Source organism: Scomber japonicus, chromosome 21 (genome assembly GCF_027409825.1).
Source record: "Scomber japonicus isolate fScoJap1 chromosome 21, fScoJap1.pri, whole genome shotgun sequence".
In the NCBI taxonomy this organism is placed as follows: domain Eukaryota; kingdom Metazoa; phylum Chordata; class Actinopteri; order Scombriformes; family Scombridae; genus Scomber; species Scomber japonicus.
In genome coordinates this window covers 22778855-22802715 of record NC_070598.1, presented here as the reverse complement: position 1 = coordinate 22802715, position 23861 = coordinate 22778855, and positions in this window count along the sequence as shown.

Below are 23861 nucleotides of genomic sequence, written 5' to 3'. Positions count from 1 at the left end.
TTTATCTTTGTGACCCCAGAACTACTTTCTTCAACGCCAAAAGCGGACCAGAACTCCGCTCACAGGACGCAGTGTGGGAAAAGTCACTGCCGATGCATGACACTGATGGTGAGGATGTCATACAACTTCATGTCAAAAAACCTATCCCTTTAACCTTAGATAGGAGGTTGTTTTTTTGTGCAAATTTCGTTCTGTTCATGTGAAAGCATGTTTTAAATGACAATAAACGAATCTTGAACCTCAAACCAGGAAAACATTTAGGTTCGGTGTGTAGGTGTACAGTTTAAAAGAGTGCTCAGGATGTGCTTTGGAAGATGTGAAGAAGAAAAGATGCATATTTCCACTGGTCATATGCAAAAACAAGTCTGTGCGGGCTCAAGGCTAAAACTCAGTATAAACAGAAAAGGAGAAAAAGAATATACATTCTTTGCATCTGAATTCTGAAACTGAGAAACTGCATGTTTCATTTTATTTCAAACTCTGTGAACACTGCACACGAGTCCTAGCCTGATTTCCACTTCTACGGTTATTCAGAAGTAAACAAGCATTAAGTGATTGTCTACACTTTATTTATGACAATATCTGCAAGCTCTACTAGTCTTTGAGCCTGGCAATAAAAATAAGGGGAAAGAAGAAGGGGTGCAGTTTTGCAGAATGCCTGTAGCTTAATGGAAAAGTCATCCAAAAATACCAGAGTAACAAACCTTACATACAACTAATGGCACTGCTATGGCCATCTATACTATACCATTGTGTCAATAATGCATAGAACACAGATGCACCTGTAAATCTGTAAATGCATTAGAATGATCATCAATAATACATCACAAAATTACAGTCCATAACGCGCTTGACCAGACAGGACAAAAAGAACATAAAGGAAAATAAAATGTGAAGAAAAATCCAAAAAGTATAATATGTAAATAATATAATAATATATATAAATACAAGAATAGAGCACACAGGTTTATTGATTTAAAGGGGCTATATGCGAAATACAGTTTTATTAGCTTTCAGGAATTTTATTTTTGCTATGTAAACAACTAATGGTGTATTGATTGGGGTAGAGAGTCACGTGACACGCCCGCGGTGTGTGTTGTTCTGGAGCCTCTGTTTTGGAAGCCGTGCCGGCAGCACGTTCATGTTAGTGCATGTGAAACACCTCCTCCTCTCCTCCACTGGAACTGTTAACCCACTCCCCCTATATAACCACTGCAGCGAGGGAGGAGCAGCGCGCACCTTTCCAAAGCTACTGGAAACAGAGACCCGGGTCAGCCTCTGTCTTTCATTTCCAAGGCGGAGAGCGAGAGGCAAAATGAGCTAGAGCTTCTTCTCTTGGACCGGTAAGTAACTTTATTACTGTAGTTACAGTCACATATCTGTTTAGTTAGTGTTAGACTAACGTTAGACATAATGACACATATCATGTTCATTTAGTTGACAGTCTTAGGACGGGCTAACGGTCAGGCTCCAGCTGTTGCCTCTCTAATATCAGTTATATTTGAGGCTCAGCGGTGACAGAGCAGCACACAGCTGCCTGAGCTGCAGCTCGGCTTCATGATGGAGCGAGCTAGCATTCAAACACAACGAATATAAAGAGTGTGTGTTATACTGGCGTTAGCCGCAGCCACAGTGAATGAGATGGTTATAAGTTTATTGTTCCTCTAAGAGAAAGACAAAGACGAAGAATCGAACTGTGTGTAACTCCTGTAGTGCTGGATATAAAGTAGTTCTACTCAGACTGGTTCCGGTTTTGTTTTGCTGTTACCACAAACGAGCTGAAGCTAAGCTAAGCGAGCTAGCGTCATACCTCTGAGCTGGTAGCCACGTGGCTAATGTTAGCAATAAGTATTATAAAATAGTAACGGAGGAAGGACTAGGAATGCTTATGACTAGTGCTGTGTGTTATCTCATTGTATGTCCACATATTCTATAGCACAAAGGGAGAGAAGTGAGTATGAAAATATGTATGGCTTGCCTGTGTAATGTTAGTTGGCCAAACACAGTAATGCGGTCAGGACAGTACACAATACATAATAGTAACAATAGTGCTACTGCTATCCTATTTCAGAAACTTTTGACTAAATGTAAAGTAAGATATTTTTGTCCTAAAAATAATAAGCTATTGGACTGGTGACTAGCTACTGTGACTGTTGATAGACATTTTGGTCTGACAACTACTTGTGTTTTCTATTACTAAAGAAGTTTATTGTAATTGACAGTTTAGCAATTCTGACATTTTTAAATGTGAGAATTGTCTATCATGTTGGGTTTGTTTAGATTAAAGCTCTGAAATATGTTATACACAGGTTACATTTTTTGTTGCATTCCTCAGGTCATAATGCCCAATACTGCAGTTACTCCACCATGGCAGACTGGCAGATGCTGTGTGATGGAAGGAATAACACCAGGAGCTACTCTTCAGACTCTTTTTTTTTTCCATCCATTTCAATATTATCCTTTGTAACACTGTAGATAACACTGGCTTAGTCCACTACTGCTTAGAGAGTGTAATTCAATCACTGACCATACACAAGTGAAATGTAAATTGATGTACTGTTTACCACAAAGCAGAAAACTTATGGTGTTTCACAATTCTGTTATTAGTGAATGAAGCAGATTCACACCTCATTTTTTGAAGAATATTTGTTTACTCATTAATGAACAATAGGCTAAACAATAACTTCTGAACATAAATTATTATAAATGATTAATTAAACATGTTAGGAGTCTACTGAACAGGACTGAGTTGCCTTTGATCTCTAAATGATGCATGTGCCTGTAAATCTGGGGTGCATGTTGCTGCAGATGTCGGAGGTAGGTATGGCATGGCAGTTGAGCCCCTGTGGATGGTGGAGCATCATGATGCCCTGCTGCATCATCAGAGCATCATAAACCAGCCCTGGCCTCAGGTCCAAAAGGCTCCTTCCAGGATCAACTCTTGAAGCAGGCTTTGTAAAAGATGAACAACAAGTACACTGAAAAGTTGATCATGATGTAGTCACACACTGGAAAAACTGGTGTTTCACACAATTTACTTCAAATGGATAGAAACACAGATGATACAAACCTGTCTGTTCTCTCCTGCTCCTCATCTGAGCAGCTCACACCAGCTCCTCTGAGGAGGCAGACACTCTGCAGCTGCCTCTGCAGACATGATGCTGCTACTGCTGCCCCTAACACAATCAAACTATCAGTTATGAAGAGAGCAGCAACAATTATAATATAACGTTATAATTTTATAAGGAACAAACTTAGCATTAGCTACCTCAGAGACAGTTAATGAACCAGACTCTGGCTACATTACACTAGCAACACACATCTTGGTCAATATTTTCACAATTGCACAAAAACCCAAATGTCACAGCTGTTTGCCAGCAGTGCTCATAGAATCCAACAGAAATGGTCAGTGTGAAGTTGTTAGCTTGGCTACTATGTTCAGCTTGTTCATTTTCAACTACTAGCGGTTAGCTAATGTTAGCATCGGAAAGCTAATAACAACTGTTACACTACTTTAGAAATACGTTACTAATACGTCACTTGCATTACTTACTTCGTTACTTGACGTCACAACGGTCCATTGTGTCCTCAGTCAGCTGTTTCATCACGGATGGAAAGTGCTTCACTGAAAACAGGCAGGTAGAGGGGGAGGAACGGACGGAGAGTGAGGGGAAGGCGAGCAGAAAGGGGGGGGGGGGGTGTACCCCTGAGCCAGTTTTGTTTTGGTTACATGTAGTCCAGAGCTGCGACGTCTAGCTGTGAAATTGAAATCGCATTTAGCCCCTTTAAATAACTTAATACATGCACTTTTGATTATCATATTAGATGTTAAGATTGCGAAAAAATCATGATAACAGTCTAAAATAATAATGTCTCGTATTAGATTGCATCTCTGCTTTGTGTTCTTTTATTACTCTGCTCATTCTAGATATCTGCTCTGTAGTATAGCAGATGTGCTATTCTCACCTCTTGCTCTCTTTCAATATCAGTTCATTCATGGAAAATCCAGGAAGTGTGTACAAAATGCCTGTTTTTTGTTTTACATTTGCATGTTACATTTATTTCGTATACGCCCAAGACTTGGAATGGCAAAGTTTGTAGTGTTTTTGACTGAATGTCTGCAGACAAAAAGTAATCATTCAGAGATACAAAGTTGATGGTAGTGTTATATTGTGTTCAGCAAGTCTGGAAAGTGATTTGCATGCAATATTCATTACAACAAGTTATTTTCCTCCCTCCAGAGAAAATCCAGTAATTCTGCTGTGTACATCGTAAAAACAATCTCTCTGGTGTAAGGCATGGGCCATTCTGCCCCTGAACTAAGATCAGCTGTTAGCAGTGTTGATAATGTGTAAGACAGGAGGTTAAGTTGCTCTTTAAATCCAGTTTTATTTACCTTACATAGGGTCATATTGATTCCTCTTCAGAGCATTCAGAATATTAGAGAATAGAATTTCCCTATTAGAATATTTAAAACTAATAGAAAAAAGGTTAATAAAAAGTTTTAGGAAGAATAGTTTATTCATTTGTTAATTGTCAAATTCCCAGATCCCTGCAGCATACAATTAAATTAGAGTATGCCTTTGTTTAAAAATTAGCACAATTAAGACAACCCAATACAGACTTGTTTTATAAAAAATTCTCCTTTAGAACAAATATGTATATTTAAGACAGTGAAGTATCTGCCAAACACATTTCGGCTCAGGCACCTGCATTATTGACTATTTTGGACGTATAAAAAGTGAGCATACATCAAGCTTGTTATTACCCAGGACTCGAGTAGAACCATGGAGAAGCTTGGAATCTGGAAAAGTGGTACGCATTAGATGAACACATTGTCAGTAGCAGGTGGTTTTCGAGCAGGCTGTAAGAATGGCAAATCAAATGTTCTCATCCTCTTTAAAAGCAGTGCACCAACCCAACATGGTATATTCACATCATGGCAGGGAGTAGGACACAGTGTTTCCTAATGGGATGGGAACAGTTTGGGATACGTTCTGAGAAAAGAAAAAAAAACTCTTAATATTGTATACAGCACCAAAGATGAATATACAACCACCCATGCATTCTTCCCTTTACACACTGAATGGTTTTAAAATCTTTAAAGGGGCTAAATGTGATTTCAATTTCACCGCTAGACGTCACAGCTCTGGACTACATGTAACCAAAACAAAACTGGCTCAGGGGTACACCCCCCCCCCCCTTCCTGCTCGCCTTCCCCTCACTCTCCGTCCGCTCCTCCCCCTCTACCTGCCCGTTTTCAGTGAAGCACTTTCCATCCGTGATGAAACAGCTGACTGAGGATACAATGGGACCCGTTGTGACATCAATTAACGAAGTAAGTAATGCAAGCGAGAGTAACATATTTCTAACAGTTATTAGCTTTCCAATGCTAATGTTAGCTAACTGCTAGTAGATGAAAATTAACAAGCTGTACATAGTAGCCAAGCTAACAACTTCACATTGATCATTGCTGTTGGATTCTATGAGCACTGCTGGCAAACAGCTGTGACATTTGGGTTTTTGTGCAATTGTAAAAATATTGACCAAGATGTGTGTTGCTAGTGTAATGTAGCCAGAGTCTGGTTCATCAACTGTCTCTGAGGTAGCTAATGCTAAGTTTGTTCCTTATAAAATTATAACGTTATATTATAATTGTTGCTGCTCTCTTCATAACTGCTCTCTTAACAGTTTTTTTCCATATTTAAAAAATCCTTAATATATGCATATAAATATACAAATGAAGCAAAAAAAAACAAATTGCACATACATAATTCTGCATGGTGAAGCTCAAACATCAAAAAAAAAAGTACCAAGGAAAAAACATATCTTTGAGTAGTGAAGGGATTTAATGGAGAGCAGAGTGCCAAAAGAGCACATGCCCATGTACTTATCTCTCTAAAGCTAGCTGCCATGTTCCAAGATATTTTCAAAATGTCCATGCTGTATGAAGCATGAGTAATTGTAATGTTCTTTTGAAACATATAGTACATTTCTAAAATTATAGGCTGCAATGGAGTGTGCAGATCCTTGCTGCGACTGCACAATGGCTATATAGATTTAATCAGCTAAAAGGAAAGATCCTCTATGCATCAAGTTTGGGTTGACAAAATTGGTAGGAACTGAATCTAACCCAGAGCACACTCTAACAAAAACATATTTTGATCTGTTTTAAATTAGATGGGTTGGATATAAAGTGTGTGCACTTATAGGTGAATGTGTGCTCACACCAACTAAAGCTGAAAAAATGTGTGCTTAGCACTCACAATAGTCTAAAAACCCAGCCACTGAGGATGCCTATGCATTCACAGTGCCAGTCCCTAGCCAAGATAAATGTGGAGGGTTGCATCAGGGAGGGCATCTGGTGTATAACGTAGGCCAAATGAAATATGAAGAAAATAAATCACATTTACATATTGGATCGGTCGGTGGTTACCAACCACTGGTACTGTTAACCAGTAGGGTGTTGATGGGTAGGAGTGTAGAGGTCAGAGTTGGAACGTTGGGACTATGGTAATGGAAAACAGTTGGCCGATATGATTGAGAGAAGAAAGGTAGATAAACTGTGTGTACAAGAAACCATGTGGAAGGGGAATAAGGTCAGGAGCATTAGAGGTGGTTTTAAACTGTTCTACCAAGGTGTGGATGGACGGAGAAATGAGTTTGGGGTCAATGAGTTTGCCAAGAGTAAGTTGAAGGGGAAGAGTTGTGTTGTGAATGCTCTCAGTGCACATGCCTCGCAATTTAAGTATGAGATGGAAGAGAAAGAAGAATTCTGGAGTTGGATGAAGTGGTGGAGACGGTACCCAAAGAGGAGTGAGTGGTGATCGGAGCAGACTTTGATGAGCATATTGGTAAAGGTGGTGGATTGTGTGAAAAGGATGGAAATGGAGGAAGGTGTAAGGTAGGCTATGTCTTATGCAGGAAGTGCAATATGAAAGAATTTGAAGACTGTAAGGTGGTTGCAGGACAGAACGTAGCTAGGCAGCATTGGATGGTGATCTGTAGAATGACCTTAGAGACCAAATAGAGGAAGAGAATGAAGGCTGAGCTGAGGAACAAATGGTGGAAGTTGAAGAAGGGAGACTTGTGTGGACTTCCGGGATGAATTAAAACAGTTGCTGGGTGGTAATGAAGAGTTCCCTGGTGGCTGGGTAACTACTGCAGAAGTGATGGGCGAGACTGCTAGGAAGGTACTTGGTGTGTCATCTGGACAGAGGAAAGAAGATGAGGGGAGTTGGCGGTGGAATAAGGGAGTACAGGAAATTATAGGAAGAGGCTGACAAAGAAGAAGCGGGATAGCCACAGAGATGAAGAAAGTAGACAGGAGTACAAGGAGATAGAGCGTAAGGCAGAGAGAGAGAGATGGTGAGGGCTCGGGAAAAGGCATATGAAGAGTTGTGTGAGAGGTTGGACACCAAGGAAGGAGAGAAATACTTGTACCAATTGGCTAGACAGAAGGACTGAGCTAGGAAGGATTGTAGCTAAAATTGAATGATGTGAGGATAGTGAATAATGAGATTTGGTGGATTAGCAGGGAGAAAGTGATGGCAACTATGAAGAGGATGAAGAAGTGGAAAGGTGGTTTGTCTAGATGCCATACATGTGGAATCATGGAGATGTTAAAGGTAGATGGCAGTGGAGTTCTTAACTAGATTGAAAGTGAAAGGATGCATGAAGAGTGGAGAAGAAAATGTAATTGCTATCAATTTTCAAGAGTGATGTGCAGAGTTGTAGTAACAAAAGAAGTATGAAGTTGATCAGCCACAGCGTGATATGTGGAAAAAATAATAGTTGAGAGGAGAACTGAACTGATTAGTGAGGAGCAGTATGGTTTCATGGTAGGAAAGATCAATACAGGTGCAGTGTTTGCTTTGAGAGTGTTGATGAAGAAATATAGAGAAGGTCAATAGGAGCTGCATTGTGCCTTAATGGATGTAGGGAAAGCATGTGACAGAATACAGAGAGAGGAGGTGTGGTATTGTATGAGGAAGTCTGGAGTGGTAGAAGAGTAAGAGTGGTGCAAGATATATGGGAGGTGTGATTACATCGAGGAGCCCTTTCTTTTTTTTTTTTTGCAATGGTGATGGACAGGTTGACGGACAAGATCAGACAGGAGTCTCCGTGGACTTTGATGTTAGTGGATGACATTGTGATCTGTAGTGAGAGTAGGGAGCAGGTTGTAGATAGCCTGGAGAAGTAAAAGTATGCACTGGAGAGAAGAGGAATGAAAGTAAGTAGCAGATGTAATACATGTATGTGAATGGGAGGGAGGACAGTGGAATGGAATGGTGAGGAGCTAACCAGGCAAGAGGAAAAGAGGAGGTTTTTTTGGATGTGGTAGGGAGGACATGCAGATGGCTGGTAGGACAGAAGAAGATGCAGAGAATAGCAGTGACCCCTAATAGGAGCGGCTGAAAGGAGAAAGAAGAGAATAATAAAATAGTAGTTCTCAGCCCCAGGCAGGCTCCTACGGAAGACATTAATCTTTAATAATGGCTCAAGTACATATAGGCTAATTTTATTACAAAGGTTCAGTAATTTCCTAAAACAGCTGCTCGTTGTAATTTTTAGCAAACATTACTCAAACAGGAGGGGGAAAAATGAATTTGTTGGGGACTATTTTCAGCGAGGAATCGTCCACATTTGGTGCTCTAGTGAGTATTTATGGCAGCAAATGGTGTGTTTGGGACTGAGTCAAAATATGGTAATAAAAGAACATGTCACCCAATGCAACTGTGTGGCTTATTGACATGTTTTTAATCGTGTTTGGACAACAATTGAGCTCTACACACACAGAGACATGCACATAATTCAATGTTGTGTTGTTTTTCGTTTTTCCATGAGATTTGTTGACAATAGGATACATTAAGAATCAATCAATCAATCTTTATTTGTGTAGCGCCAAATCACAACAAAATCATCTCAAGGCACTTTACACATAGAGCAGATTCTAAACCGAACTCTTCAGGTTTTAATTTTAAAGAGACCCAACATTCCCACATGAGCAAGCTCACCATTGTCCTGTTAATCACAAACCGACGACAAAATAGCTCTATGACAAAGTGATCTGCATTACCACGATGTCAGCTTGGTTTGTTTGGAACCAACAAATTACCAAAGCAAACCTCCAGATGTGTTAATCAGCCTGTGTTTGCACTCCAACCAGCTGTGCACAAACATGAAAATAATTATTTTGAGGCAACAATTTCTACCATTGGTGACACTAATGTGTACCTGGCTTGGTCTCTTCTGAGAATTCACAATCACACTTGGGTGATCTGTGCCAAAGAATTTAATTCAACAAAGGGATGAGTTAGCAGAGTTAATGATAGACTCCATACATCTGTATTTGTCACCTGTCATACCTCATGTAAAAAGGCACAGCACTGTTCCTATTTCTGCATACTTTTAATGCCACTGGAGCACAGACTTTTTATATATTTACAGTATATGCATACAGTAATTTTTTCTATATATTGCAGAAACTCTTGGGTTTCTTGCTTGAGGTAAGTATTCGCATTGTGTGCTCTTGGCTGGCAGTCAGAGTGCGGCTGGCAGTCAGAGTGTATGAAGCAGGCCAGTCGAGGCAGACTGAAGGCCCCGGTCTACTCTGATCTAAGTGACAGGCCTGAGAAAAACATTTGGCTCCGACGGAAAACACTAACTCAGGGAAAAGTGCACCTCAACCCTCCCACCCAGGCAGAGACGTACAGTGGCTGTCTGTACGCTTTAACACGGCCTGCTCCCATCGCTTGCACTCAGAAACCACACGTTGAGCGAGGCAAAAGATTTCCTGTCAAAGAGAGGAAAAGTGCGTATGTGTGTGGGTGTGTGCAGCCGAGCACCTTTTTCTCACCTCGTGCCTCGCTCCCCTTCCACTCCAGCTTCTAGGGGATTTCTTAATGACATTCCACTTTAAGCTTTCCTGTGACCCGTCAATCACGAAAGTTAAAAGCGCTGCACACTTGTCGTTTAGCAGTCGGGCTCTTCAACTAATGTTTTTCCTGCTTCCAGAAACACTTTCCGAAACCGATAAATCCCTCTTACAGCAGAGGAGTTGCATCCTGCTGAAATCCCTTATCTATCATTCTCAAATGGTTATCCCAGTCTCACATAGAGCAGTTGTTAAACTGCCACACAGCCAAATCCCCCCCCACCAGTCCCCACCCCACCCCACCCCCAGTGGACCGGCGAAACACTGCGACAAATGTCTTAATGGCTACATTTGTTCACTTCTCCCCTCCAAAACGTCATGAATTTTAAATGGCTCCTGTTTAATTTACCACTGCAGAAATGTCTGGTATTTTGCAGAAAGCGCTGAGGGCGAGCACTCTCTCTATGGAAGGTGAGAGGCAGCGCTTGATTTAGAAGATGTTTTATCACAAAGCACATTCAAAAATCTCTGCTATTCAACAGGTAATCAGAAATGTTAAGAAAACCCGGGGCGGGTGGGAATATCTCAGAGGGAAAGTCACCTTGGGACCTCCATCTGTCGGAGCATATGCTCCACGTTCACCTGTCTGCATGGAAAATAGGCAAAGGCCTGAGTGCTGCTGCATTGTTTTTCTTTGACTTTTTCCCTTCTGTCTTCCATTCTTTCACTTCCACAGCTGCTCTCTGGTCTCTTCTGTGGATACATTTTACGGTCTGATCATATAAAAAGTTTCTGATCTAAAACAGTGGAGGTAAAGTTTACTTTGTTTCTTTTTTTTTTAGCCAAATGACAAGCAAAACCAGGCTTGCAGATAAAAGCAAAACTGTACAGTAACTCAATCACTGCCTCCAAGTCAAATTAATATCTCAAACCTGTATCACTGACCTTTTCTCATATTAACCTTAAAAAAAAATCACTGAATGCAGTACAAGCACCAGTCAAGACCACATTTTGTAATGCTAGACTTTCCAAGCATGAAGGACTAATGACCTAATGCCCTTACCTATTTTGTGTAGTCCCTTTTAGTTTAGCTTTATTTCACACTTTATTTGAACCACGTTTCTGGTAAATTCACAGCACTTTGAATGTGAATGTTTTTCATCTAGTAGAAAGTATCAAATAAGCACATGAAAAATATGATTGATGAAGACTGATACCAAGCAAATGAAACATGAAAGCCAAGCTAGAAGTTGCTGTGTGCCTCTTAAAACGCAGCAATTCATTTTTGTCCTCTGTGGGGGACATGAGACCTCTAAGTCAAGCACCATTGATTTATGTATCTATTTGAGTTTTAATATACTGTCAAGAGAGCATCCTAAGTCTTTTAGTGATCTAGAGTTGGGCCTTCCGGGACCCCAGTCGGAGGCCTTGGGACCACCCAGAACCCTACCCAGTGGAGACCATTCAGGCACACTCTGAAGGAACCCTTTCCCCAGTGACCCTAACCCTGACTCTAACACTAACTGTAACCCGAAGCTCTGGGACCCACCATTGCCTCAAGGACGGCAATGGTGGCCTCCAGAACCCCCCCTAGTACCTCCCGATTGGGAGACCCTAGATTATTTGGAGACTCAGCATTCAAAGACCAAACACAGGGATCCTTGAAATGTAGATCACAAATGTGATCTAGTTGTGTAAGGAGAATATCCTCAGCTGACTAGTCTCTAGATGGCCACACCATAATATCCCAATGCAGAGCCCCCCCCCCCCTCAAAACACTTCATTTCAGCTTCTCAAAGGGAATATTTGCTGTTTTTCTTTGGTTTAAAAAAAGAAAAAAACTGAAGAGGTAACTAATAATATATTGGACTTTGACTTTTTAAATGTCTCATAGACTAAATGATTAATCAAAAAAACAATCACAACAAAGGAAGGTAACACTACTGTAGGTAGCGAAAACAGCAGCTGTACTCACTCATCAGTGTCTACACTAGAAGCCCCAGGAAGTACCTGGAGTCCTGTCAGGCCACCAACAGAGACTCTAGCCAAGAAAAATTTCAGCAGAAAACCTACCAGCACACAGACTTACACTTTTGTTTTTGTGTATGTTAAACAAACATGAAAACTAGTGTTAATTAGTGAACTTTAGAGATGTCCAAACTTTCTGCTATGCTAAACCAGCCATCTCCTGGTTCATATATAATGGACAAAAGTGATGGTATTGATTTTTTTCATCTAACTATTGGCAAAGGCTGTGAAGAAGTATATTTCTCAAAATGTTAAATTATTCCTTTGAAATGTAAAATCACACTTATAGATGTAATTACAGATATGGGTGTAGAGCTTGAGTGAAACGTGCTTTGTTACCCAGCCAAAGAACATAGCTGGTGTGAAGATGAAGCATATCTGTTCTGCGATCTGAATGTGTGTGATACCGACCACTGAAAAACATAATTGAAAGGCACCCCATGTAGACAGCTTGAACCAAGTCCACAATTACTGCAGGTCATGTTTTGACTCCATAGAAAGCTTCACTTCAACACTAAGAAAAAGCTAGAAAGTAGCTGACCTTAAATTATTCTGTTAGATTTACTGTTCCCTAAAGGTAAAGAATAACCTGCAATGCTGGGGAGGAAATGAGGAAACATTATTATGGATCAAATATGAGAAGGAGCAACATTTTAATACTGAACATGGGTTTGAAGTTTCCATTGACAATGTATTTCATTTGTTTGTTTTTTTCAAACAATATCAGCTGCAATACAATATCCGCTTGTATGGTAATAAAACTCTTGTATGGTTATGTTTAGGCACACAAAACACTTTGCTGCAGTGAGGCAAAGATTGCGGTCTGTGGTTTAATAATGAAAATTCACTGGCACAAGTCAGGGTGAGTTTACTTTAGCTTTATGCAATAAGAACAGTAGCGAGGTGATAGGGGAAAGAGAAATGAGGAGACATGCAACAAAGGCCTACCACTGGAACTGAACTACAGACATTACAGTTCTGTATAGGCTACGGGACTTTACTTTTATAATATGTACTGTACTGTAAAGCAAAACTACAACCTTTCACTGGCCTTGATACCTTTAACCAAAGTTCTTCTTTGTTTCTAAGCTTTTCTTGAACAACCTCCTCTCTACAATTTATGTGGTGCAAAAATGGGGCACAACCTAACATCAAGTTATTATGATATAAACTAAAGGCCCATTTATGCTCAACGTTAAATACGGATACGGATACGGACGGAGTGTTCTGTCCGTGCTCCGTGTATTTCATCCATATTTCTGCACGTTTCCATAAAGCTTACTGATACGGAACAAACGGAACAGTACCACCGGAAACCATGGGGGGCAGTGTTGCTGTCACTACCTGATACGTAGCTCTAGTGAGACACGAATAAGTAATAACAATGGAGGAACTCTTTGAGGAAAGGTTGTGAGAGTTGGTTAGAAACTTTAAACATATCGTTTTTGTCTTTTATGCAAGAGGAACATTATCAATATCTCCTCCACAGTCGCCATGTTTGTTTTTGAGTTTGTTGTTGTCATAAACGTTTGACTCTGTGCTGCCCCCTGATGGATGTATTGGTTAACATCCATGCCAACGTAAAGGAAGTATGTGAGCTGTTACGGTAACATTGTTTGAAAAGGACGTATACATTTTCTTATGTAAGTTGAGCATAAATGGGCCTTAAGGCTGCAAATTATTATTTTCATGTTTGATTAGCCTGTTGATCATTTTCTCGATTAATTTATTGATTCTTTTGCCTCATCAGCAGTCTAAAATACAAAAAAAAAAATCAAGTTCTATCATCCATGGTTAAATTCCTCATGTTTAAGAAGCTGAAACTACTGTATATGTGGCATCTTTGCCTGAAGAGTAACTACAACAATAATCCAGTTCCTGTGCATTAATAGATTTATTAATTGATTCATCATTGCAGCTGACAGGCATGATGCAGAAAGCTTAAACACATTTTCAAACGAAGGCTCAATAATGTAAAAGGCTTGTCTATTTCATTGTTATTCTATGTACAAAATTCTCAAATGCACCCCAGGGACTCCAGCAAATCAGCTCCTACTTGATAAAATAAGTTTCTTTATACATAATGCATCAATAAGAAATCAAAAATGCAATCTCTAAAATGCACATAAATATGGGTGATCTCTCTCACACACTGACGTTCGTTTCTGTCTGAATAGAGACACTTGATACAACAGTAATTGTTTTGTCATGCTGTAGTACACTGTTTGGGAGAGCTGATTGATTTTTTCGTTTTCACACTTCTGAGAGCACAAGTTGTCTCCAGCTTCCCTGCCTTTCACAGACGCTGTGTATTAAAAACACTCCTTCAGCCATATTGCCAGTTAGGCTGAAAGAGAAAACTTTTGGAGGCTGCTTACATATTCTGCCAGCGTTTGTGGAGTTAGGTGTGATGAATGGCGCCTCAGATGTACCACCTATCTGTGTTCACCCTGCACAACAGGAGAGCATTATCACTCTGTTCCTAGCTGGTCGAACACACTCCCAGTTTGTTCCAGACATCATTTTGCAAGCCGAACACACTCTGTTCTGTCACATTGTGTCGTGGCTATCAGATAATGGAGCTTTTGTGCGGATCAGGTATTGGAATATCAAAGTGTTTCATTACTTCTGCGTTTAGACTTGTCTTGAGGAAAACTAGAACCCATTTTGAGTTTGGGATATTTTAATTGAAATGTAATATTGTGTTAGAGTATTGCAGGCAATTTCATAAGAAGTCGGTGTAATCATCTGCTTGTAATGTAATAGAAATGTCTTATGATGTAATTAATTTCTGTCTATTCTGTATTGAGTTATGACATGTTGTCCTGGCTATAACATTATCTTAGTGGCAATATTTCTATTTGCATTTGCTTCTGCATGTCTAAATCTACTACTGAGCAGTTTTCTGTCTGAAGATTTCTCACGCTTGGACACATTCTGTCAGCTTTTATGGCTTTATGTGTGAATGCTGTCTCATCTCTGAATGGTTCTCAACTATCTCAGCAAACACCAAAAACATGCTTCATTAAATGAACAGAGTTAGGGGCCATAGTGAGTATGCTGCTTGAGCATGTGTCAGTCAGCTATCCTTCATGCGTAAGGACAAGGATTTGCTTAACTTGTCCTCACGCACACATTTAATGCAGCAAATGAATAGAGGTTTTGACTGTTAAACACATTAAGCATTGCACTGCTATAACACTGGTGAATTTCTTATTTCTTTCTTTTTCAGTGGATGCTTTCAAAAAATTGAATTTGGTCTATTTGGCACCAAATAAACATTAACAAACTGGATTGCAAATATAAACTGCATGCTCTGTGTTTAATTGTACAAATCGGTCATGGTAACGATAGTGTGAGAATGCATGAAATGAGTTAGCATCCACTCTGCTGCCTTTTCTGTTTCTGGCGTTTCAAGAAACAGAATATTATAGATACTGTGTATCTCGTGTCAGAGCCAGCCAGCAGTGGTACCCTTGTGACAGTCTGTTTTAACAAAAGTCATATTTGCACTTTAATTTGTCCAGCAGACAGAGGACTTGTGCCTGCTGACTTTATGCCAAAGGGGTCCTCAGATAATATAAGACAGGGTGAAATATGATGAATCTGCAAGTATAAAAAATTCATTGGAATAGATGCATTATTTAAGTTTGGGGTGTAGTGATGGATCTTTAAAGTCCTAATTTATTCCATATTTCTGTGGAAGAGTTGGATATGTCTCTCAAGATCAAAAATTCCAGTAGGGGCACATGAAACCCACACACTGACACATGCAGTCTTAAGTTTGGTAGTAGGTGATATAACATGATTTTTAAACCCACACACAACACTAGGATTGTTTCTAATCTCTTGTCTCCTTCCACTGAGAGTATCACTATGTGCTAATCCCTAACTGCCTCTGTTACAGTTGCTACCACTTGTCAAACTTTCTGTTATCACATGGCACATTTATAATGATAATAATAATAAACGTACTTCCCTATAGTGCCTCCTAAAACCAGAGTTATAAGGTGCAATGTCATAAACTGTAGTTTCAAAAATGGCAAATATAGAGAAATTTAAAAAAAAAAATGTAAAAGAACAACACACACAGAAAATGCAATTAAACCAGGGAGTGGTCAAACAAGCATAAAACAGTATTTAAACAAGAACAACATAAAAACATTTAAGTAGACATTATAAACAATATTATAATATACTGATTTACCATCAAAATTGTTAAAAATGTTGGCGGACCTTGATTTCAATGAATAATAAAGCTAAAGTCTGAGCATTTGACTATTTCCTACATAAAATTAATATTTAAAAAATCTCTTATCATAAAAATATGATAATCATCTTACATAAAAATATTTATAGTGCCCAGCAGTGTTAGCCTTGTTGTTATAACGTCATATGGCTATGGTTGGTCAATTTCAGTTAGTGTTGGTCACACTATAGTCACAGCAGTAAATGCTCATTTATCACAGTTCTATATATGGAGACTGTATTTCCTGTTTCAGGCACATCATACACATTTTTAAACAATGAATCACTGTATTTGTTTGTTTAAAGGCAGTTTATTGTCTGTACCTGTACTAGTTTACCTACATTACTAGACAACCAGACTTTGTGATCTTCTGTGGCTTTTTTCCAAAAAGCGCCCAAATTTTGAGGTCAGACCTTAATTCCTGTCTTTAGGATTATTATTATGTCTGTAGCTCTGTAGACTGACTGTGGAATGAGACCATCTGCCAGACAGAGACGTGAATGACCTGTGAATGTGTGTATCTAACCATAATTCTGAACAACTTCACTGGAATATTTAAATATATGAAATATTAAGTTTTTCTATTCATGACAACCTGGTATAAATGATGATATCGTCATAGGATCATCTGCTTATAGGACTATTTTGGTTTATTCACTCTGTTCAGCTGCTTTTTCACTAACTAACAACATGCAGTCCTTGTGTTTATAGTCTTATGCACACTTTATTAACATGCACTTAGAAAATATGTTCTTGTAAACACTCAGCTGCCAGTTTATCTGGTTCAACTAAACAGTGTTTAAAGTGGAATTTGTAAGAAGGCAGCTAGCTCTTTTCCAGCAAGGTTAGAGAGTGGGCACAGCTTTCATAGCTGTAGTATTTACTTACTATATAGTGGATTATCATAGCTATAGGGTCTCTGGGGATACAGTAGATTCTACATATATATTGAAGCAGTGGAGCTGAAGTCAGTGCTGAGAGTATGGATGAATAACGACACAGGACAGAGCTCGTCTTCCAGACTCTCTGGGTGTCTGTGTGTGTGTGTGTGTGTGTGTGTGTGTGTGTGTGTGTGTGTGTGTGTGTGTGTGTGTGTGTGTGTGTGTGTGTGTGTGTGTCCCAGGTGGAACAGCAATGGAGCGAGTGTTATCAGCAACTCTGCTGAGTCTCAGCTCCAGATCCTCAGCAGGCTGATTATGTCTACTCTAAACAAAGCCCACACTTCTTTCTTCTGTCCAACCAAAAGCCGTGTGATAACAATACTGTAACACTCAATACTCTCAGTGCTGTCTCCCTTATAAAGGAAACACATGTAAAACAAGGAAAATACATGATGTTTTATTTTCTACACACCTGTGACTGATTTAATGATTGGTCTGTCCATGTAACACACTGGCTTCTTTACACAAGACAAGATATCTGAAGAAGTAACAATGGAATTTCTTAATTTGCTGTGGATACTCACAGTCTTCATGGATAAATCTCCATGTTTTTATGCTCTTTAGTCTAGTGCTACCAACTTACTAAAAGTTCTTAGAGTATAGTTGGTAAACTACATGTGATTCTATTATGGAAACCTTCTTGTAATAGAATAGAAACCCCAGAAAGAAAAGAAAGAAAAAGTACTGATTGGTATGATGAGGTACCACTGATATATTTAGTTATATGATCCAACAGAGATCTTAGTGTTGAAGAAAGCTGTGGTGTGAACAGAGAACAAAAGACCCAATCAGAGGTTCAGCAGACCACAAAAGGCACCAAGTCTATTTCAACTGTAGTCCATGTGAATACAAAATGATTCATTAGTGTATACACTTATTATTTTTGTTCAAAGACTATTTGAAGAGGCTTGGATTGTGAGTACATCTGGAATCAGTTGGAGAAAGGAGGTAAATGAAACACAATGGGGACATCAGCTCATGGCTGTGATTAGACATTGAGGGATGCTGAGGGAATTCAAGGAGTTGAACTTCTTTAACAGGCTCAGCAGGTCGAGCCTGTGAAATAGTCATTTTGAAGACCTGACAATGGGATGTAAGCACTGAAACAGTTATAAAAGCAACTAGAAAAGAAAATAGAAACTTTCTCATGAGGCAACACAAGTACCTACATACAAATCAAAGTGATATGTGTTACTGACTCAGTGTGAAAGTGAATCTGAAGCTGAGATTTCTATTGATGCATTTTGGTCTGTGTGTCAGAATTACCACATTTGTGTGCCATACATGTGAAATTATCTATGTTATGCAGCCAATACATTTGGATATAGTATAGATGTATCTAGTATATGCATGTGTGTCATTCTTCTAGGTATTCTGTACAAGTGAGTTGGCCGGGTTGCAGTGTTGATTAATTTACTTCTGCTGAAACAATCTAAATGTAAATTGGACCTCTCTATCTGTGTCTCACAGACTATAATGAGTAGAGAATTTAAATGACCTGGTTGCTTTTCATCCATTCTGATGCAAAGTTGAAATTTACAGAGAGACGATGGAGTAAACAAAAAGAAATTATGTGTAGGAAAGGGAAAACACCTTACAGGCTTTATGGAATCTCATAAAATATAGTTTTCCAGGATGGTGGTACATACTAAGCATTTGGTAGTTTAGGTTTGAGTTTGAACAATTTTAAGATTGTTTGTTGCCAAAGTTGATGCTTCTCAATTGAGCTGTCTTTGCCCCACAAGCATTAGGACCTAAAATGAGTGTCAAGGGTTAGTGTCTGTCCAACACTACTCATAAAGCCTTTCCATTTTTGATTCTGCTTTAGATGGCACTACCATCATCACAAGCTTCACATCTCAGCCCCACCACTGGTAAATGTCAGGCTATGTTAATTGTCTAAAACTATGATGGAGTTGGATGTAAAGAACATTGCCATTTCCAGGGGTCATTACCAGATCTTCAGGCACTCCACACATAATTTGCTGCAGAATTACTTTCTTACTTGGGTGAACCTTTGCAAAGACACCAAACCATGTTTTTGTGCACTGCTTGCATTTTTCACTTTACTGCTGCAGTCAAAGTTCAAACTCTCTCAACTGTTACCTCAGCTGCCAGGAACCTTCCAATGCCTAACCAATGGGATCTCTGCTCAAACCCATGCTGGATGAAGATTTTCATGCTTCCAAACCTTTCTTGATTGCCAGGTTATCATTACATCATTGTCAGTGCCTTTGCTGCACTTTACCTCTCCCTTGTGCTCTGCTCAATAGCAAGTCATGAGGGGCATGTAAGCGCTATTGAAGCGTCCTGTCCATTCAATCCACATCGGCTCTGTCCTCCGTTTGGCTGCCATTGTCCACAAAAGCCAGCTATCTATCAGCAGAGATGGTAGCTGCAGGCCAAACTGTCTTCAGCAGGCTGACTAATGGCAGGAATTTACTGAGCAATAACAGTTTTTCATGTTGGCTCCATGTGAATAAATCAGCATTGTTTTTATTTATTGATTCATTGATTCCCTGCTCACTGTAATAGGAAACGGGGAATCTGCCTATAGTGAAAGAAAGACTCAAGCTCAAAGTCACAATGGAAGTATTGATTACTGATGCACGTATCAGTATTGGTAAGTCTTTCTTGGTTCATTCCCAGCCAGCATGTCCATGGTTTCAGTAACATGGGCCCCACATGTGAAGTGCTTACTGTATGTTCCCCCTGAGGAATGTAGTAGGCATGGGCATAAACAGGACAAATGGTAAATGGATGGTAAATGAACTGTACTTATATGGCGCTTTTCTAATCTTTTTGACCACTCAAAGCACTTTTACAGGAAGGAAACTAACCATTCACACACATTCATACAACATTGGTGCAGCCAATTCAGGGTTAAGTATCTTGCCCAAAGACACGACATCAAGATGTGGAATGCAGGAGCTGGGAATCAAACTACCAATCTTCCAATTGGAAGATGACTGCTCTACCTCCTGATCCATAGTTGCCGCATATTGTCTCAGAAACATGTGAAGCCCATGTGGGCTGGCTCAATGGGCCCCATTAGTAAGTTCTGATCCCACTTAGACCCCATATGGGCAAACACAGGTGGAGCCACCATGGAAACTGTGGACAAACACACATGGGACCCATATTTGCAGCTCAAATGTAATCCTTATGGGGCCCACATGGACATGCTGGGAATTGTTTTGGTTTTCCAGCCTTACTCTGACTTACACTACCTGCATAAAAAGGATAATTAGCTGGTGAGCACTGTGGCGCATGTAACAGCTAAAGAGACATATACCGTATTTTCTGGACTATAAGCCGCTACTTTTTTCCCACACTTTGAACACTGCGGTTTATACTACGGTGCGGCTAATGTATGTTTTTTTTTCGTGGTGCCCAAAACATTTTGCCTTGTAACAGTAGACCAATAAAATTGATGAATAGTTCACAGAGGTCCAATGAAATTGTGTGATAAATCAAGCGCGCTTTATTATTGTAAATCAGTCATATGTACTCACTCTCATCAACCTGGAAAATACTCGAAGAAAAGCATATGATGCGGCTGTTACGTACTTTATTATTTTTTCACTTTGTTTCATGTTTGATACACGTTGTTGTCCGACTCGTTCATAGAGAGAGAACGGGAGAGTTCGCTCAGTAGGTAAGTTTTAATTCAAATAGATGTACAGTGACAGGTGCGAACGAGGTAGATTACTCCAGTAAAGGTAAGACTTAGTTTAATGACTTAGAAGTCACCAAATGACTTACTTTAACGAATTTCGTTAGTTTATATAATGCAGATTTGTAAAATATTACTTTTATGAGGATCACAGTCACAGACAATAAACTTACCATTTGATAATTGTGGTAGCAGCGGTGCAGCACATGTAATGAAGTCCACGCAGCACGCTGGATGCAAACTAATATTAAGCCTATATCCTATTCATTATAATGTCCATGGACATAAACTGAGTTCTTTTGCCTTAATAATGACAAAATAATACACAAAAAATGGTCGGATTGGGAACCCATATGCATAATGTCTCCTCACTCGCATTTACTAGTGTTGCTTGAAATGACCAGGGCTCAGCTAATGTTGCCTTTTGAAACATCGTCGATTTCCCGGGATTCCCGGGAAAATTGCCTCCCTCAAGCAGGGTACACTTGCACTCACAGCACACTACCCAAATAATCCGGATTTTAGGGGGCAAACGTGCTTGGGCACGGTACGATTGCCTAGTGCGCCCTAAATGTGTTTAGTCAGAGGGGGGGAGGGTTGCGTGATGGCTGTCAGGCATCGCCGATCGGACCAACCCTAGCTAATATCTCATATTACAACGTGGGACACCTGCGGCTTAAAATCCGGTGCGGCTTGTACAAGTACAAAATTGATTTTCTTTCTAAAATTAGAGCATGCGGCTTTTAATCAGGTGCGCTCTGTAGTCCGGAAATTACGGTATGTTGTTTTTTCAATTATTTCAATTTTTGACAAGTTTGTCAATTAAAGGTATAATGTTTGGCTTAGGTCTTATTATGGCAATATACATGTGTAGGTAGAGCATGTGTGGGTGGGTTTTCAGTGTGAAAGATATAGAGGGGAGAAAGAGTATGAGGAGGAGACAGAATTAAAATTCACAGAAATCAAGCTAGAAGCTTTTGTGTTTATTTCTGTTCTATTTTCTCCTTGTCTTTTTGTCATTTGCTTGCTTTGTCCATATTTAATTATTCTTAATCCTCCAACAGGGCCGTAGGGGGTGGCTGGCCTGTTGGAGGTCAGGTCCACTTTAGAACAGCCTGCACCTCTATAGCAGGTGTCTCTTCAACTGAAGAGCAGCTTTCAATTTGGAAATATAACAGTCATCATGTAATAAATGCAACAATTACAATGTAATAATAACCATCACCCCTCAAAAACTGAATAAATTATATATTTACAAAAAACACAAAGAGACTGCAATATTTGGAGGCTGACAGTCTTGTAAAACATATGCCAATCATAAGCACATTAAGTATGTGGTGTGAAGTAGTTAAATTTAATTTGAAATAAATGAGAACAAAAAGATTAAAAAATAATATATTATAATATAATATATTTAATATTAAAATGAAAGAAGCAACAAAATAGAGGAATAGGTTGAGGAAAAGATGAAGGAACAGAAGGCAAGGAAAGGCAGTTTTATTTATATAGCGCATTTCATACACAATGGCAACTCAATATGCTTTACATAAAACAGAAACATTAAAACATACAATCAACCCCCCCCCCCCCCACCCCATAATAAAAACGAAGTACAGAAAAATAGAAAGACACAAATAAAATGCTAGAATTGAGCATTAAATATAAGATTGCAGCATAAAATAATAAATTAGCTTTAAAATCATTAAAAGGACATAGAGTGCAAATTAAAGATTAAAATGTAAAGTGCTTTAAAAGAGCTCAATTGTAAGCACAGGAGAAGAGAAATGTTTTTAACCTGGATTTAAAAGTGTTCACAGATGGGGCTGATTTCAGTTCTGCTGGTAGTTTGTTCCAGTTGTGTGCAGCATAACAGCTAAAAGCTGCTTCACCATGTTTAGTTTGAACTCTGGGCTCAACTATCTGACCTGAGTCAGTAGATCTCAGAGCTCTACTGGGTTTATATTCTACTAACATGTCATTCATGTATTCTGGACCTAAACCATTGTTATGTCGTCAAATCTGTTAATTATGGTGGTGTCAGATCGTGTCTAGTTTAGTTCATGTGTGGGTCCTGTGTGTCTCTATTTAGTCAAGTCACTCATGTCCAGTCCTGTCATGCACTTCCTGTTTTATTTTGTACTCACCTTCTCCCCTCTCATTTCAGATCCTGACTTCCCCCCTTTGTGTGCTTTCCCTCCATTTTGATTGTTAACCCCGCCCCTAATTGGTTCCACCTGTGTTCCCCTACCTCATGTTTAAATAGTCCTTGTCTCCCTTTGCTTGCTGTCAGTTTGTTTTTGTCTGTCTCTAGTTCCAGTCATGCAGCATTATAAATCCAAGTTTTGAGTTCTGGTTTTTGAGTGTAGAAAGTCAAGTTTTGAGTTTTGTTCTTTGAGTGTTTTTCTCTCCTCCTAGTGAGTGTTTTTTGTTGTTTTTTCATCCTCCTTGGGAGCGTTTTTTGTTCTTATAAAATTCTTTGAGAAGCGCATTTGAGACCTCTCTGTCTGGGTCAAGTTCATTACAACCATTCAGTGATTTGTAGACCAGTAGCAGAACTTTAAAATCTATTCTATAGCTGACTGGGAGCCAGTGTAAAGACTTTAGAACTGGAGTAATGTGCTCTGATCTCTTTGTTCTAGTTAAAACTGGAGCTGCAGCGTTCTGAATGAGCTGCAGCTGCTTTTTTGTGGGAGTCCAGTCAGAAGACCGTTACAGTAGTCGAGTCTACTTGAGATGAAAGCATGAATCAACTTCTCCTGGTCTGTTTGAGACATAAAACCCTTCACTCTGGATATGTTCTTAAGCTGATAGAAGGCTGTTTTGGTGATTGAAGAGAACATTGAAAGTTAGACAGTGTAGGGAAATGTGTGCATGATAAAAAATTAGGCTAATGGAGGCAGGATTGAATGTGATCGACAGTGTGAGTATTTATTCATTCATCACTGCATTGTGGGTTGGAGATCAGGCAATAGACTATGAACCAGGTTTTAATGTAATCAGCTGTTTTATGGTTGATGGAGGTAGATATTTACTTAAAAAGATGGTCTTCATGGTGATAGTTGGGCTGTGAGAAGAATATTACAAGTAGTG